This window comes from Macrobrachium rosenbergii, chromosome 49 (genome assembly GCF_040412425.1).
Source record: "Macrobrachium rosenbergii isolate ZJJX-2024 chromosome 49, ASM4041242v1, whole genome shotgun sequence".
Taxonomy (NCBI): Eukaryota; Metazoa; Arthropoda; class Malacostraca; order Decapoda; family Palaemonidae; genus Macrobrachium; species Macrobrachium rosenbergii.
The window spans coordinates 396,977-414,720 of record NC_089789.1 but is presented as its reverse complement, the minus strand read 5'-3'; the positions used below and the strand labels follow the sequence as shown (position 1 = coordinate 414,720).

The 17,744-nt window shown below is 40.2% G+C and overlaps 1 protein-coding gene and 1 long non-coding RNA gene across 5 annotated transcripts in view; one reads left to right on the top strand and one right to left on the bottom strand.

The window, feature by feature from the left end:
• Positions 1–9,395, bottom strand: part of LOC136832019 (zinc finger protein 260-like) — a 178,577-nt gene extending 169,182 nt beyond the window's left edge. For all 4 annotated transcript variants that reach the window (XR_010851020.1, XM_067092506.1, XM_067092505.1 and 1 more), the window contains exons 1-2: positions 9,138–9,395; positions 6,713–6,778 (exon numbers count right to left, since the gene is read on the bottom strand). The gene's annotated coding sequence lies outside the window, so the exon portion shown is untranslated. The remainder of the gene's footprint in view (positions 1–6,712; positions 6,779–9,137) is intronic.
• LOC136832023 (uncharacterized) overlaps positions 1–10,804 on the top strand; it is a 162,229-nt gene extending 151,425 nt beyond the window's left edge. The window contains exon 2 of the long non-coding RNA XR_010851021.1: positions 10,600–10,804. This is a non-coding gene — a long non-coding RNA (uncharacterized lncRNA). The remainder of the gene's footprint in view (positions 1–10,599) is intronic.
• Positions 10,805–17,744: the final 6,940 nt, after the last annotated feature.

Below are 17,744 nucleotides of genomic sequence, written 5' to 3'. Positions count from 1 at the left end.
ACTGGCAGTGTGGCACTGTTAACCGCTTCGTTGCCTTCACGCAGTCCATCAGGTGCTGCGCCATGTATCAGGCACGAGGGGCATGGCAAAGGGTTCGGGAATCTGCGTTAGGACCTCCGGGAGGAGCTGATTTTGAAAGGAAGATCTCCCGCGACAAGTTTACCTCCTGCTGCTTTCTGCTACCGTCGAAGTCTGGGAGTGTGAACAGGTCTTCAATCATGCCCCATGACTCCATCGCGCTTAGATCCTGCCACTGGTTGACAGCGAGGTCGATGGCGCAGGCGCCCCACTCGGCGATTGGTAGGGAGCACGTCTTGAGGAGGGACTTCTTCAGGAGGTGTATGTGAGGGGGCGTGCGGCAGACACCCACGGGACGAGTTTCTTATAGACTTCCTCCGGCAGGGCGTGAAGGACTGTGTCAGCCTGCAGCACCTCGTCGTTTAGGTCCGCCATCCAGAACTGGCTCTCAACTCTATACAGCTACGACGTTGGGCTCCCCTGTGTGAACGGCGGCAGCTTTATGGACATGGCGGCCCGTGATTGTGCTGCCTGGCTGGTGAGCATGAGAGCCTCGGCGCGGGGGTGGGCGAATAATAGATGGGAGGAAGTGTAGACATCCGAGTCTGCAAGGTTAGCGGTTAACTGCATGAGGAGGGATGTCCACATCCATGCTCGCTCTTTGCCCTCTTACTGGAGTGGGGTTAATCAAAACGCACTCGGAAGCACGCTATGTGAGTCCGTTAATGACGCTGGTGATTTTGCCGACGTTAGTCAGCAACGCCCAAACGCTGGATTACAGTGCCGTTGTTAGTCCGCTAAGGGCGTGAGTAAGTTCCTGGAGCCAAGACTGAGTCACCGTATGGGTCCTTCACCGGCTCCAGGACTACTGGGGTCACCACTGTATGAGGTGCAAAAAAGAGCAGGTAAAAGAGAACTGCTACTTTATTCAAGATCCAGGCAGTTTATATAGCAAGCAGACTGGCAAGACAAAGACAATGAGATCATGAGTGACCTGAGGTCAACAATAATTAACAATGATATACAACGAACTAGTACACTTTACAATGTAAAATAGACAGAACTCAAAATGGATATAATCTTGATGCCTGTGAACGAAGAAATACAAGATACACAATTGACAACAGGTGAACAAAATATACACAGTTTAAATGATTGAATGGAAAACAACCTGGCACGTTAGGGCGTGACCAATTGTACAGGCGAAGAAAATGGGACAACGTCACAGAAAACTTTCTCAGCAGAGACTTTACAAACTAAGAGGGTTTTTGGAAAGGTGAGGGATGAATTTCATGAGATAGTAATGGGCGGAGATGATCAGAAATCCAAAACTCTCAAAGAGAGATTGATTAATAGAGTAAGGACAATGAAAGCAGGAGTGAAATACTGGAATAGGAATGAGTCTAAAAACATGAAGAATGAGGAAGAATGAAAGTTTACACATGCCCACTCATCTATCAAAGGCATCAGCTAAGAAAAATTTTGGGATTGACGGTATCAAAGAAAATGAATATCTGATGAAAAGGTTTCTGGATACTGTACCTTCCAATGTGGCTGAGTTTATAACTGGTAAACCTAAAAAAGAAAAAAAGAGAGAGATGGGCGAATGAACGATTGAAATGGGATGACGATGCAGGAAAAAGCAGATCATGAGTTTGAACTGGAAGTGAAGTAAAAAGGAATGAAAGCAGCAGTGTGTATGTAGGAAAAGAGAGAACACGTGATTGAAGTATCTGTAAGGTGTCAAAGAAACGAGCAGGTAAAGGTTACTGCTGATTTATTACAGATCCAGGCGAAGTTATATTTGCACAGGCCGAATGCGCGGTTCCGTGAGAGACAATGGAGATTGACTGTGACCTGAGGTCAAAAATAAACAATAATATGCAGTAACGTAGATACAATTAGTGTATTATCAAACATACAGAGACACAATATAGATACAGTCTTGATGCCTGAATGAAGAAACAGAATACACAATGTACTGACATTCGTATAAATACCATAAAGTAAAAATGATTAAAATGCGTGACCTGGCAGTTTTAGGCGTGACTAATTTAGCTTGAAGAAACGGAAGTCACCAAAGAAAACAAGCTCACTGCGGAGACTTAATTAATGGCGCAGCACCAAAACACTATCCTGGAGATGAATTGGTGACTTTACAAATACTCCCGTGTTCGCTGTGAGACCTGGAAAATATGAGAATGTTTTGTTTAGCAGACCAGAATTTTAGGTCCCCAGGATGCTGTCCATGAGCCGCTGGAAGGTGGCCCCCTCCCCTCTCAGCCCGAATTGGATTGTGAACCTAGGACCCGGAGGGCGTGATGATGGCTGTCTTTGGTATGTCCTCTGGAAGCAACAGGTACCTGAAAATGAAAAGATTTAAGAAGGTCCAATTTAGTGAATATTTTGGCCCGTGAAAGGTCTTGCATATTGGGCAGAGGGTAGTGGTCGGGCTCCGTTAAATGTTGAGCCGTCTGTAGTCATTGGCAGGGTCTCCAGGAGCCGTCCAGTTTCTGCACCATGTGGAGGGGGAGGCCCATGGATATGGAGGCTTTCTGCAGATGCCCATCCGTTCCATCTCGAAAAATGCTTTAAATGCCTCCTGAAGGCGCTGTGGGGAAGCCTTCAGGAAATTGTATGTGTCGGGGCCCTTAGTCACTATATGGTGGTATATGCCGTGTGGCTGGGGCCCGGGGACTTTTAGGCTCGGGCTTAAACACCTCAGGAACCATTACAGAAGGTGTGTTAGACTGGTGGGGGGCGACGGCGCTGATGGTGGGTCTGGGTCCGTTAACGGATTAGAGACCGGCAGGAGTCGAAAATCGAGGCGCAAGGTAAACCCCACGTCGACTAGCAGGCCAAGTGCGCCAGAAAATCTGCCCCAGGAGTGGGGGTTCCTCACGTAATGACAATGAAGTCCCAGGAGTAACTCTGGCCAAGGATGGAGATCGACAGGAGCCTGGTGCCGTAGGAGAGGATGGGGTTCCGTTGGCGGCCGTCATACAAAGGCGGCCAGGTCTGGTGTCTGGTTGCGGTGATCTCTGGATGCTGGGAAGACCGACTTGAAGGCTCCTGTTCGACCAGCATCATCCTGCCGGAGACGGTGTCGCTGGACGATTACAGAAACCTACTGTTTTTGAGGCCCTGGGTTCTTAGCCGCCATGGCGGCCTGTCCTGCAACGCAGACCCACCGTTTTTTGAACGGTTGAACGAGCAGGGCGGCAGGCAGTTTCGGCGTCCTTTCCGAACCACTTGTGAAAGCGACAGAAGCCCGGGACCACCGTCTACTGTGGTTCGTGGACGCCTGTTGGCGATGGCGTTGACGGGCTGCTTTATTCCTCTTCAGGCTGGACGGAGCTGACCGCAAGTGGCCGGTTTTAGCCGCTGTAAAAGCCTTGACGGACAAGTGAGGTGTTGTGCCGCCTCTATGAGGTCCTCGACAGGCATGGTGTCAGGGGGGTGCGCGATCTGGTTTGCGTACTTCCGGGAGGAGTTGGCGAAGAAAAGAGAGTGAAGCTTATCTCATGCCGAAAATGCCACCGGGACTGGTGTTGACAGGAGATCTACGACCATGAAGCGCCTCTTGGATCGAGGTCGTGGCGTGGATTATTGGCAAGGTCGATAGCACGGCGGCCCGCCGGCGATGGGCAGGAGCAAGCTTCGAGGAGGAACTTTTGTGGTGCTGTGAGGGTGAGTGAGGAGGGTAAAAGATGAGTTTGTTGTACACGTCCCTCCGGAAGGGCGTTGAGCACTGTAATGCCTGTATGATTTCGTCCGTGAGGTCCGCGATTCTGAAGTGGCTCTCCACCCGCGCAGCCACTCGATGGGTTGCCCTGCGTAAACAGCGCAGCTTTAGGGTGAGGGAAACCAGCGATTGTGTTGCCCGGCCGCCGCGGTGTTGGGCGCTGGTGTGGAGTTGCGGAGGGCCTCGAGCGGGGTGGTGCGGCTGCGAACAGGTAAACCTCGGAGTCCGCGGGGTCCGCGTTTAACTGCATGAAGGAGGGGATATCGGCGCCCATGCTCGCTCTTTGACCCCTTACTGGAGTAGGATTTGTTTTCGCGTCAGTACGCACTTTCGTGCGCCGTGTGGTTCCCGCTTAGTGACGCTGGTGGGGTACGCCGACGAGAGTCAGCACGCTCAAACGCTGGTTACAGCGCGTGTTTAGGCCGCTAAGAGCGTTTTTGGAGAAATCCTGGAGCCAAGACTGAGTCGTGAGTCCGCTAATGGCTCCGGGATACTCAGAAAGTCACCACTGTAAGGTGTCAAAGAAACGAGCAGGTAAAGGTTACTGCTGATTTATTACAGATCCAGGCGGCTTATGGAATAGCCGACTGACGCCAAAAACGTGAGAGACAATGGAATTGACTGTGACCTGAGGTCGAAACAATAAACAATAATATGCAGTGAACGAGTAAGAAATTACAATACGAAACATACAGAGACACAATATAGATACAGTCTTGATGCCTGTGAATGAAGAAACATGTGATACACAATGTGTGACATTCGTATAAATACCATAAAGTAAAAATGATTAAAATGGGTGACCTGGCACGTTTTAGGCGTGACTAATTTAGCTTGAAGAAAACGGGAAGTCACCAAAGAAAACAAGCTCAGCGGAGACTTAATTAATGGCGCCGCGAAACACTATCCTGGCGCCCGAATTGGTGACTTTACATATCCTTGAATACAAGTCATACAGAGATGCCCGATTAAGTACCCTGGTAAATGTTTTGGCAAAGTTTTTGGATACAAAGTATGGGAATCAGCGAGACAAAAGGAGAGTATATGCCAGGAATGTTAGAGTGAGGAAAGATCATAGTGCAAGTCTCAGGAGGGATATAAGAAGGAGTGTAAGCCAGGCCAGTAGGTTCAATTTATAGAACATATAAGGAATGAATAACGTAGATGGCTGTAGCTTCCTGTTTTGGGTGTGGTGAGGTAGGACATTGCAGTGCAAAAGATTGCATGGAAATGTTTGAAGTAACTCAGTAGATTAGGGCACATAGCAAAAGTATTTGGAGAGTAGAGAATGGTGTTAGTGACAGTGTGTGTGTGTGTGTGTGTTAACTGTGGCCAGCAAAGTTACTTTTATAGAATGTGCAAAGTCCACAGAAGCCAGTATACAGCTTGTGGTACGCCAGGACGTAGGCAACACAAGGAAGAACAAATAGGGCAAGGAAGAAGATCAGGAATGAACGTAGGTAATGTAGGTCACACAAGCAGAGTATGAAGAGGGTGCAAAGGGGTGAGTCCTATGGTCTAGAAGGAGTGCATGTTTTGAATGTACGAGAAGGATTTACATTCAATGATGATTGTTGGGGTAGAAATATGGCCGAGTGTCTTCTGAGTATTACAAACGAGTTTAGATGGGTGGAAATACATGCTTTGATTGACACTGGGTGTGGTGTGAATGGCACTACAGAAATACCTTTGAAAGGTTAACATGAAGTGAATGGACAGAATGCATGTCATGGATTTGTGAGAGGGGTTGGAAAGTCGTCGTCTGTGTCTGTTGTTGGAAACTGAAGAATCAGTTGTGAATGCTGGAAGAAGAAGAATGGAAGGGGATGATTTCTATAAGACAGATGGGGTGAACGACAAGTACCATGTGTTATAAGAGTACAGTATAGCTTTAAGAAGAAGAAGAAGAAGGAGGAGGAGGAGGAGGACAGTGCAGCCGATGCAAGAAATGATTGAAGTGAAGTTGGGTGAGCACACAAGAAGCCAGTTGTATGTTAGGAAAAAAGCAAGTTAATGTTGTAGATGTGAAATTACCCAGGGATAATAATAGTATTGTAGTGAGTGTGAGGGGGAAGGAGGGATGGCAGAGTAATCTGGGTTTGAGAAGCAATGATGAGGATAAGTGCAAGTGTTTGATGCAGTAATGGAGGACCCTGTCTGCACGCAAATACAAATCTACAGAGGAAGAGGCAGAGATGTTGCATATATGCAAGCAGGAAATAGGTTGGGAGAGATGAATACTGTTGTGAATGGTCATGATGATGATGATGAGAGGTAAGTTCCAGACCATCATGTGATGACTAGATGAGCTCAGCAAGGAAAATTTCTTCCAAGGCACCTGAAGTAGGATCGCCTGTCTCCTCGACAAAGAATCCACAAATGTGCTCAACAGTAGGAAGAGGCAGAGATATTTTGATAACAGATGATTAGCACAGTTGGGGACTGTTTGTTAAGGAAGGTGGAGAATTAGGGAGAGATATTATCTGTTGAAAGTTTAATTTTCAGTAGACGTCGAATTTTTTGCGGCATAAGGTGATGAGTCCGATGAAGAGAAAGCCTGGTAAACTTGTAAAGAAGGTCATTTGATGACTAGCTTGAGGATATGATGGAATTTGGAAGCAAGTTCTTCCAATGACCTTTAGGAAGCAAGTTTATGGACAGCCAAACTCAACTAACTGAATGTAAAACCAAGGCGAGTTTGCAGATAATGGGGGAATAAGATTGCATTTTTGAAAACAGGCATAAAGGACGTTGAGTAGTATGCTAAAAGACTTCAGATGGAAATTCAGTGCTTAGTCAATGGGTGGATGTTTGTAAATGATCAGGTTATGGAGTGGAGTGAAAGTTCTGGAAGAGTGCAGAGGTGTAATGAACAAATTCTTGACAGTTTTCATTAGCATTACAATGTTAGTCAGGTTAAATGTCATCGTGCACTAATACAAAACTTACCTAACAATATTTTCTGGAGGAAGAAGTCGCTGCTTTGAGTTGGGTCACAGAAGAAATCGGAAAGATCTGTAAAAAGTATTCAGTCGTTAATAACCTCCAGAAACCAGTAATTTTTATTTCATCTACACATAGAGTATTTCATTCTAATGGATAGCTTTTGTTTATAAATCAGCACCAGGTTGGATGTTTGTTATAGAATCACAATTTTTAGGTCAATGTTTCATAGCAACAAATGTAAACTGCAGTTTTCTACATGTGAAAGCCTGAGTCTTTTATACAGGAATGTTTTACATTCAGATTTGTATATCTCACAGCAACAAACATATTATCCACTACAACAGACTTAGACGTGAAACTGAAATTCAAGCATAATCCTGGTTAAGAGGAATTACTACTTTGCGTAGTCTAGTGATATTAATGGACTACACAGCTGCATGTTTCAAAAACAGGAAATACAAGGTCTTTGAATAGCTGGAAATAAGTAAAAGTGTTACTTACTTTCATTGGAAAAAAGTTACCCTTAAGTAGTAGGCTATACTTCTCTGTCTTTAAATCTTCAGCTGAAAACCTCTTTGGACAAAGCCAACAGACTATAAACCCAGGAGGGCTCCAACGGCAAGTCACACTGCAGAGAGAGAGAGGTTATAGGAAAAGGGGATAAATAATTAGGTATGAGGGAACTGGAAATAAACCTGATACCCCTGAATTCAGGAGACATCAGCAGAAAGCAGGAATGACTCGGATCACTGCTTAAACATTGAAGATCAGAAGATTCCAAAACTGCACTAGACAAACCATTCTTGTTTTGGTGTTCCTTTAAAAGATAGTGTCATATATACCAAACACCCTCTGGTCCTTCATGAGCATTATTGGTGTTTATGCAGAGGTAATGACTGCACTTACAGCCTAGCAAATGGTACCTAACATTACGTATGAAAAGCTGCTGTGTGCATTTGCACAAAAAGGCTTCAGTGTTCACAGGGGGTTGGGAACTCGACCCTCACGAACAGAAGGGAGAAATGTATACCAGCCACCAAAGTCAAGTATTTTCAGACCTACACTACCCCACACAGCAAGTCCTAGTTGTGCTGAAGCATTTAGAGGAGACCTGCCCCGCTTACCCCATCTTAAAATGCAACGTAAATATAAAAATTGTGCATTCATTAAAAAATGTCATTGATAAGATGTAGGGTTGAATGATAGTTCTAAGACTAAACAAGTGTATTCCATGAATCACAACTGAGCAGTAGATGGCATTATGTTAGCATTAGAAGATGGCAGTGAATGTTACCATTAGAAAAACTGGTCAACCATTCTAACACACACACACACACACACACACACCCGTAGAGGGGTAGTGCCTTTAGTGTACTTTATGCGGTGCACTGTAGACATTTCTTAAGATTCCCTGCAGAGTATCTTTGTCCCCTAGCTGCAACCCCTTTCATTTCTTTTACTGTACCTCCATTCACATCCTCTTTCTTCCATCTTCCACCCTCTCCTAACAACTGATTTGTAGTGCAACTGCAAGGTTTTCCCCCTGTACACCTTTCAAACCTTTTTGCTGTCAATTTCTGTTTCAGTGCTGAATGACCTCATAGATCCCAGCACTCGGCCTTTGGCCTAAGTTCTATATTCTTCTATTCTATTCACAAACACGCACACACACACACGCAACAAACACACACAGACTTCAAATCACAATATCAAAAACAAACACTAACATGAGAGTTAAAACAAAGAGCTTGTATGCCAATCACTAAGGCAAAGCCATTGCTGTCATTCAGAAAGGTGCATCACTGGAGGCCTGGGGCAGAACCCTTTTCCTGAAGGTTTGTGATGCCACACTGTCACTTACAGGCTCAGCTGAGAGAGATCAAGGCCATAGTGGGTGCAGCTTTGCCTGACTTCTTTCCATCTTTCACCATTTCAACAATGAGCAGGTACCCATTATACTTCAGTAGGGACCAAATAAACAATATCCTTCAAGATTTTTACTGCATTTTTGACAGAATATGGACATAATACAGGGAACACCAAAGTAAACAAAGAAATATTGGTAAAAGTGATGCCATGTGCAGTGAACAACAAAGTGGTAAAAGGCTCAAGGGAACAGACTTAGAATAAGTGCAACAAGACGAATGTCGAGGACACAAAAGAGGCATTTTAGGGGAAAACTAAAGACACTGGACACTCCCTCCACCCGTGAAAGGTCATCTGAGAGCCTGAACCAAACACACAGGTATAAACAAACAATATCACTGAAAAGCCAAATATACATCATGTGACTATATGACTGAATGGGCTCAAAACAAAATAACCTCCCTTCAACAAGGTGAGCAACAGGCTCTTGAAGCTGTCAGGGTCAACTCAATCTCCTTTGCAGTTTAAATTCAGAACAGGGAACGAGGGGCTCATATCAAACCTCTATGTCATCCAAAAATGTCTGTCTGACCCTGAAAGAGCCTCCTTGTGTTGATCTCTTTCTGCAGGGCTGCCAGGACGTCCTTCCTCTCCACCCTTCCTTCCTTCCTTCCTTCCTTGTGGGCTGCAGGGTTTCTTCCTCCTGTGAGATACAAATATATGTATAAAATTATTAATCATTTCTACAGAAATAAATACCAAAAATGAAAGGAAATTATACATCTTTTATTTGAATAAAATACTTATTAAAATCTTCTTCAGGACAAGCAAGTCCAAAGGTAGTTGAAAAGCAGCACATACTACTTTTCATCAGACTTTCCTTGCATGACCTGACATTAAGAGCAGAATGAGAGAGCAGTTTTGTTTCCAGATGTCTGTGTGATTTTTCCCTCAATAAAATTATTCTGTTTGACATTTCCTCATTCATCATGATGTTTATAGAGCCCAAAGAAAATTGGAAATACAGTATTGCTCTATCTGGGAGATATCTCTTTTACACCTTCAATCACTGGGACTCTTATATATACGTATATATATATATATATATATATATATATATATATATATATATATATATATATATATATATATATATATATATATATATATATATATATATATATTATTAATCATAACAGAAATAGATATATATATATCAAAATATATACAGCACATACTACTTTTCATCAGACTTTCCCTGCATGACCTACATTAAGAGCAGAATATATATATATATGATATATATATATCCATATATATGTGTGATTTATATATAAAATATTATATATTCTATTTATATTTCCTAATTCATCATGATGTTTATAGAGAAAGAGAGAGAAAGATGATTAATATTACAAGAAATGTATCTGTTAATATATAAACAAAAAAGAGAGTAGAGAGAGATTAAGTAATTTCTATAAAAAAATTACATTTAGAATATAGACGATAGAGAGAGAGAGATGAAATAATTTCTATAAAAAAAGATTCAAAATATAAATATAGATATAGAGATATATATATAAGAGAGATATAGAGAGAGAGAGAGAGAGATATATATGAAATAATTATACAAAATCTATTTCAAAATATAAACGAGAGAGAGAGAGATGAACTCATTTCTACAAAAAATATGATTTAGAATGTATATAGAGAGAGAGATATATAGAGATAGAGAGATGACGAAGGAATTCTAAAAAGACTATTAACTTATAAACGAAGAGAGAGAGAGAGAGAGAGATTACTTGAATTCTAATATTCAAAGTGTTTCTATTCAGCATATTAAGAAGAGAGATAAACGATTTGAATATAAAAATATTGTTCATTCAGTATATATAGAGAGAGAGAGAGAGAGAGAGAGAGAGAGAGAGAGAGAGAGAAAGTCATTCTTATTGTGTTTATTCGAGTGCCAAGAGAACTAAATAAATAAACAAATGTGGAGTAAATATTCTCCATTTCATCAACAGAGACATCGGAGGCTACTGATCGTTATTACGCATCTGGCAACCCTACGATGATGACGACGATTCTCCGTCCCGTCATCATCATCTCTACTTCGTTTTGGTGTCGCTAATAATAATAAATAATAATAATAATAATAATAATAATAATAATAATACTAAAGTTTTATATGGTGGAGTTCCTCAGAAAATAAAAAGCAACGTTTAACACTATGTGAAAGTTTTTTTTTCAGTGTCATTTTTCTCCCTTTTCCTCCTGCCTCTCTCTCTCTCTTTTTCCTCTCTCTCTCTCTCTCTCTCTCTCTCTCTCTCTAAAGATGTAAAGTGATGCAACGTCCATTAAACATCCTGCTTCACTCTCTCTTTCTCTAAGATGAAATGTCTTATATGAAGAAGAATAAGAATAAGGAGAAGAAGGAGAAGAAGATAGTAATAATAATGATGATAAAGAAGAAACAGAAAGGAAGGGAATAAGGACACTCTCAGAGAGACTGATGATAACGGAGAACATGAAGAAGGTGATGATGGGGAACAGAGGAGACTCACCTGTTCTCTTCTCTTTCCTTCCTCCTTGTCCTCCTCCTATTTTTCTTCTTTCGACGACGACGAATATCTAGACACAACACTCATCAACTACCTCACTCAGACACTGACTCGCTCTCAGTCACGGAATCGGTGACGTCACAGACTCCCAAATGTCGTACAGCAAGCACGATACACACAAACACATACACATACACACACATACATGCACATACACACACACCCACACATAAACAAACATACATACACACATACATATGCATGAACACACAGGGAAGTTAAACAATTATAGACAATGGTCTCTCTCTCTCTCTCTCTCTCTCTCTCTCTCTCTCTCTCTCTCTCTCTCTCTCTCTTATGGAAAAATAAAAAGTGAAGGTTAATAACTATATCTGATATTGATGTGTGCTTCTATTATTATTATTATTATTATTATTATTATTATTATTATTATTATTATTATTATTATTATTATTATTATTATTATTATTTTACTTCTTTTATATAATTTAAATAATAAAAACAAATAAGAAAAGAAGAAGAAAATAAAATAAAAGAAGCAATATCAGAAAAAGAAGGAGAAAAGAAAAAGACTTAACAAAACAGAAGAAGAAGAAGAAGAGAAAGAAGAAGGAAGCAGAAAAAAGCTAAAGAGAAGAGTCAGTGTTGACCACTGGAGGGCATCAGAGAAAGGACGCAGACAGGAAGGAAGGAATGAAGGAAGGAAGGAGCCCGTCAGAAATCCATTCATCCAACCCATTTGAAGAGGAAATGACAAACAGACGACAACTTGACCGAGGACAAGGTGAGCAGGAGGAAGAGGAAGGTGGGAAATCCAGTGTCAGTAAGGAGGAGTCTGAAGCCAAAGCTAAGAGAACAGAAGCAGGTTCTATAAGAAGGAAGGAAGGAAGGAGAGAGAGTGCACGAAAGGTAATGCTTCTTGTGAGTTCCTACACGAGAGAAAAGGCGACATTCATACATACAAAAACCCAAAACAGTCAGAACAGAAAAGAAGAAGAAAAGAAGAAGAAGAAGAAGAAGAAGAAGAAGAAGTACAGACTGAATGTCAGTTTTGCAAAGAAGGTCACTTTGTGCATATATGGCAGGAAATGTAGTAAGTAGAAACCCCAGTGCGTCCATCCAACATGACAGGACCATACCTCTCTGAGAGCTCTATAGGGACAGAGCAGTGGTTCTTAACGACCCAGTTGGGTTGCCAAACCATTTCAAGTGGGTCCCCAAGGGTTATAACTTTAAGTTTATGGACTTATTATTTCCCCAATACTCTTATTATTATTATTATTATTATTAGAGAAAATATTGTATTAAGAATACATAATTCATTAATATCTAAGCAGACCATTATAGAGACATAAGACATTTAATTGAGGTCGAAAATCTTCCCAACATAGACACTTATACATCAGGGCTTCACTGCCCGAGTTAAGCAAGGAAATCCGTGTGTGGTGCTTGTTCACTGTCTTCTCCACCTGAAAATCTTGCTGCTCAGAAATTGTCACAGGAGTTGCAGACTGTGATGCTGGAGGTATTTCACGTTGTTAATTTCATTAAAGCTAGGGCTCTCAGCTCTAGATTATTTGCTCAAATATGGTCTGATTTTGGTTCTGAACATATACATCTGTTGTAGTACCACCATGAGGGTAGGTGGCTGTCACAAGGCACAGTGTTCCAGCGACTGCTTGAATTGCAGACTGAGACTGAGATTTTTCTGGCTGAGAAGAGACACCCATTGGCCCACAAATTCTCAGATTCAATGTGGTTGATGCAAGTAGCCTATCTTGCAGATATGTTTGCTGAGATTAATTCCTTGAACTTTTCAATTCAAGGTCGTGATCGGACATTAGTTGGGCTTTCTGAGAAACTGTCAGCATTCAGAGAAAACTTAAATTGTGGATGAATAATATGAAAGCTGGAAAGACTGCATCATTTCCCTCCCTGAATGTACTTCTGTAGAATGAAGATTTTTCCAGAACATTATTGTGCAACATATATCCAAGCTGTTCGATCATTACCTTCCAGAAAATGCAAATAAATATGGTTGGATAAGAAACCCTTTGGCATTGAAGCTGCCTGCCTGAAGAAAGTGCAAACATCAGCAAGCTACAGGAGCAGCTTACCGAGATTCAGTATGATGAAACACTTCATTACAATTTCAAAAGGCAAACCCTGAGCTCATTTTGGGTAAAAGTGTACAAAGAAAAGCCGATTCTTGGAGGTGAAGACCTGAAAGCATTCCTTCCCTTTGCTATAACTTTCTTGTGTGAGGAGGCAGGATTTTCAGCCCTCACAGTCACAACGACAAAGCACAGAAACCGCCTGCAACCAGAGGATGACCTAAGATGCAGCCTATCATCAAAATCACCCAGATTTGAGGAGCTGGTCAAAACAATCCAGGGTCAAGGTTCTCATTGATTGCAATAGTAGCTTACTACATGTATAGTATGTAGGCTTGTATGCATAATTTTTGCTTTTCTTCCCCACACTGGTAAATCATAGGCTAATTATACATTTGATTTTATATCATGAAACAAAAACATTTTGGTTTTTTCTTAATGCTAGTCAATGTATTGTTTCTTTCTCATGGATCATTGTTACAGACAGATGTGCTACTTGCATTTATAAAAATCTCTGCATGCAATTTTTGTTTCTGTAACACGTTTTCATAAGCATAATTATATAAAAGAAAATGTTTATGAGGGCATGGGTCGCCATTGGTTAATTTGGACAAGATTTTGGTTCACTGCCAGAAAAGGGTTAAGAGCCACTGGGATAGAGGAATGCAAGACTGAACAACAAGGTATAAGGACAAGAAGTATAAAGAAAAAGAAGGTTATACACTAACTATACACATTACAAGGCAGTGTAGATATAGACATTCTAGTTTCAGTTAAAAGCCAGAATAAGAAATGTTATAATATCCAAGCTTGTGCATTCATTAAAACTGTCATTGATAAGAAGGAGGGTCGAATGCTGGCTCTAAGACTAAACAAGGTATTCCATGAATGACATTATGTTAGCAGTAGATGAGATGATATTAGCTTACCATTAGAAAAACTAGTCAACCATTCTAACACACACACACACACACACACACAATTTTGATATACTGACGCTTATGAAAAATTATTCTTGTTTGCTGTCTTTAAGGAATGCTTATTTTGGTGTTTTCCCCCTCTCTTCAACGTACTCTTTCTTTCTATATTAACTGGCTGTACAAGTGCTGTTACAGCCCTCCACACCCTGCCACCCACAGTACTTTTTAGGTCGAAAACAATTGATTTTAGCCTCAATGTATGACTGGGAAGCAATAAAATGGCCTTATTTTAAAAGTCCATTTGACATCAAATCAAAGAGAGAAGAGAGAGAGAGATTTTAAACGTATAATTCCTTACAACAAAAAATGCAACATTTGAAACCAGTTTTTCTGTTGTGTCCAAATTTTTTCTCTCTCTCTCTCTCTCTCTCTCTCTCTCTCTCTTGGCCAACAAATAGCAGATGGTTGACTAATTTAAAAACAACAAATGAGATTTAAATGATCATTTACCAAATGAAAGAAGACAACAGTGAAGAAATAATAATAATAATAATAATAATAATAATAGATAATAATCACACCGTCTTCGTCTTCTTGTTTCTCCTCTGAAATAATAATAACAATAATAATAACCAATAAGACTCGCCCATCCAATCAATAAGTAATACCAATAATCAACAACACACTTTTGATAAACATTGTTTACCATTGCCGTAAAATAATTACTTATGGCATCAGAATTCTTCCATTTTTTATTTTTGTTTTGTTTCTTCAAGGGAGACTAATAATTAATAGATGCTGTTTCATAAAATATCGTTTTTCAAGGAGCATATAATAAACAAGAAGACATATAATACTGCCACGACCCTTAGAACTTCATTTCTGAATACTTCCGTTTTATTTTCCAGTTTTCGATTGTCAAGTAAGTTATTGACAGGAAGAGGAAGAATATGGTTGATCCATTGCACCCCTGCTGCCTTATGCCACTTGTTACATTTCTCTCTTTTGTTCTGCAATGCTGAGGCTGAGACTTGCTGTGTCCTGTGTATATATAAACAAAGCACTTACTGTATTAGCCTGCATGTAGCCTATATTTCATCATGACCTTATACGAGCTTTCTTCTGTTAACTGTCAAACTTTTTGAGTCATTGATACCACAAATAATGGGTCTTTTCTTATATATGTTTCCTGTTTTCTAAGATTTACAAATTATCAATTCCTCCTCTTTCCTTGTGAAGTAAAGCCTGACTACAATTCATGCGCTTTCCTTATATTTCTAATATATTTTTCTATTTTGGTTCTCAGGACCCCATGAAGATTTTATATGACACATTAATTAATGCTATTGGTCTGAGATCTTTGACTGTGGGGTGTTGTTTCTTGGGTGTAGGTGTTGTTTTTTACTTAAACCAGCTGTTCTGTGTTTTCCGGCCTTTCAGTATAGCCTATTGTTGAAACATTCTGCCAGTTCTCTTTGAAGGTTGGTTGGTTTCATTTTAACAGAAAGCTGGTGCTTTGTTTTTCATTTTCTTCAAGCTCTTCTTCTTCACACTTCTTCTTCATTTATAGTGACTTCTTCCTTCCACTGGGGGTTTCAAATCTTTGTTAGGTCGTACACTCCATCCAGGTGTTCTCTTAATGGTGTATGGTATATCATAGGCTATGCTGTCCTAATCTCGCCTTTGGTCTTTTCATCGTTTCTGTCATGTCGTGTTTCTACTGCTCTCTTTTGTTCCCATTCCATATCTCTCTTCTTTTGTCTTCTTTTTTTTTGGTATACTTGATGTGTTGGTATATGTATATAACTCATACTGCAATTTTTCATTCTTACCAGCAGGGTAAATATGATGGTATTTAGTATTTGAGGATGAAGGGCAATAATATAATAAAGCTATATCTTTCAGCTCGTGTTTATTTGCTCTACTACATTTAAGTAAGAGTGTATACAAAGTACAAAAAGTATATATAATGGAATCATAACAAACATATGAGCATCCGAGCTCGACACATAATAAGGAATTATGTTCTACATACATGAGGTAGAATTTATAGGGTCGAAGCCCGTGTGTCGGATTCGATGCTAACACAATAACGATTGATTATACTTATACTCTAAAGCATCAGTAACATCTAGCTGTAGCTCAGGGTTGCCAGGTCTTTCCTTTTATGGACAGTCTGTCCTCTTTGAAACTTGCCTGTCCTTTATTTTGAGAAGAAAAAAGGACAGTCAAAAACAGTCCTTTCTTCACTTTTTCATTTCCTCTTATATCTCTATTTCAGGTCTTGTCAGTTTCATGTTATCACAAAATGATGGTATTTACAATGATTATAAAATTAATCAGAAATATAAATACATCATCCCATTCAACTAATGCTACTTTGAATTAACAGTTCAATACATCAGTCACCAGATTTGCTAAACACTTCACTTTGAACGTTAACAACTTGCAGTCATTGCAATGGTTATGATGGTATTTAGTATTTCCAGTCCGCTTTTTTACAGATGTTCCAATGATGTGACAAAGGGTCACGATAAATTGCATTATAAATATACTGAATTTGGAATCTGCTTGTTTTTGCACCTTCCTCTTACTACATACATTTACAGAATGAAGGGGGATAACACACACATACACAACACATACTACAAAGAATATATACATATGGAATATAAAAAATATATAGCAATGGAATCATAATAATAATAATATATATTCTAGATACATAATAATATATTCTAACTATATATATATGAACTGCCTTTTTTTATCTCAAATCGATATTTTCAAATAATAACTGTCATTATTTATACTCAAAAGCATCACGTAACATCTAGCTGTAGCTTTGAATTGAACACGTCTACGGACGGCGTTATGTAACATGTCTTGCACAGACGTTAAGCCATACATGACAGTCACCTGCTAACCCTGAATGCAGTGACTGATTATAATAACACATTGTTAGGCGCCCCAGCGTACATATGGTTTGGAGATGCTTTGATAAACTAGACCTTCAGGATTGCATCAAGGAGATAGGGAAAATGATAGGATGGAAAGATGCATTGTTGATAAGAAAGATACAGTCCCCTGCAGGAGAAACAGGTACTACTGAAATAACAGAAAATGTGAGGCAAGGAACAATATATGGTCCAAAGCTATGCAGCACAGTAGCAGATAGAGAGAATGAGATAAGCAGGAAGAACGTATCACTCATAAGAAATATATAGAAACAGAGTCCCTCATATCTGTGGATGACATAATGTTCCCCACCAGCAGGAAAGAAGGAATAGAAATGGGCAACTGCCGCAGCCTGGAGCAGCTTAAGAAATTTACATTTAATACAAAGCCAAGTAAGTCAGCAGTGCTGGTAATAGATAAAAAGCAAAGAGCACAGATGTCCACGTAAGAACAGAGGTAAAAATGGCCCAATTAGTAGTGTAAAAGAATACAAATACTTAGGAGAATGGTACACACTAAATGGCTCAAAGGAAGCTAGTATCAAAACGAGAAATCAAAAGGTAGAGAGAGTACACTACCTACTAAGAGAAATTAG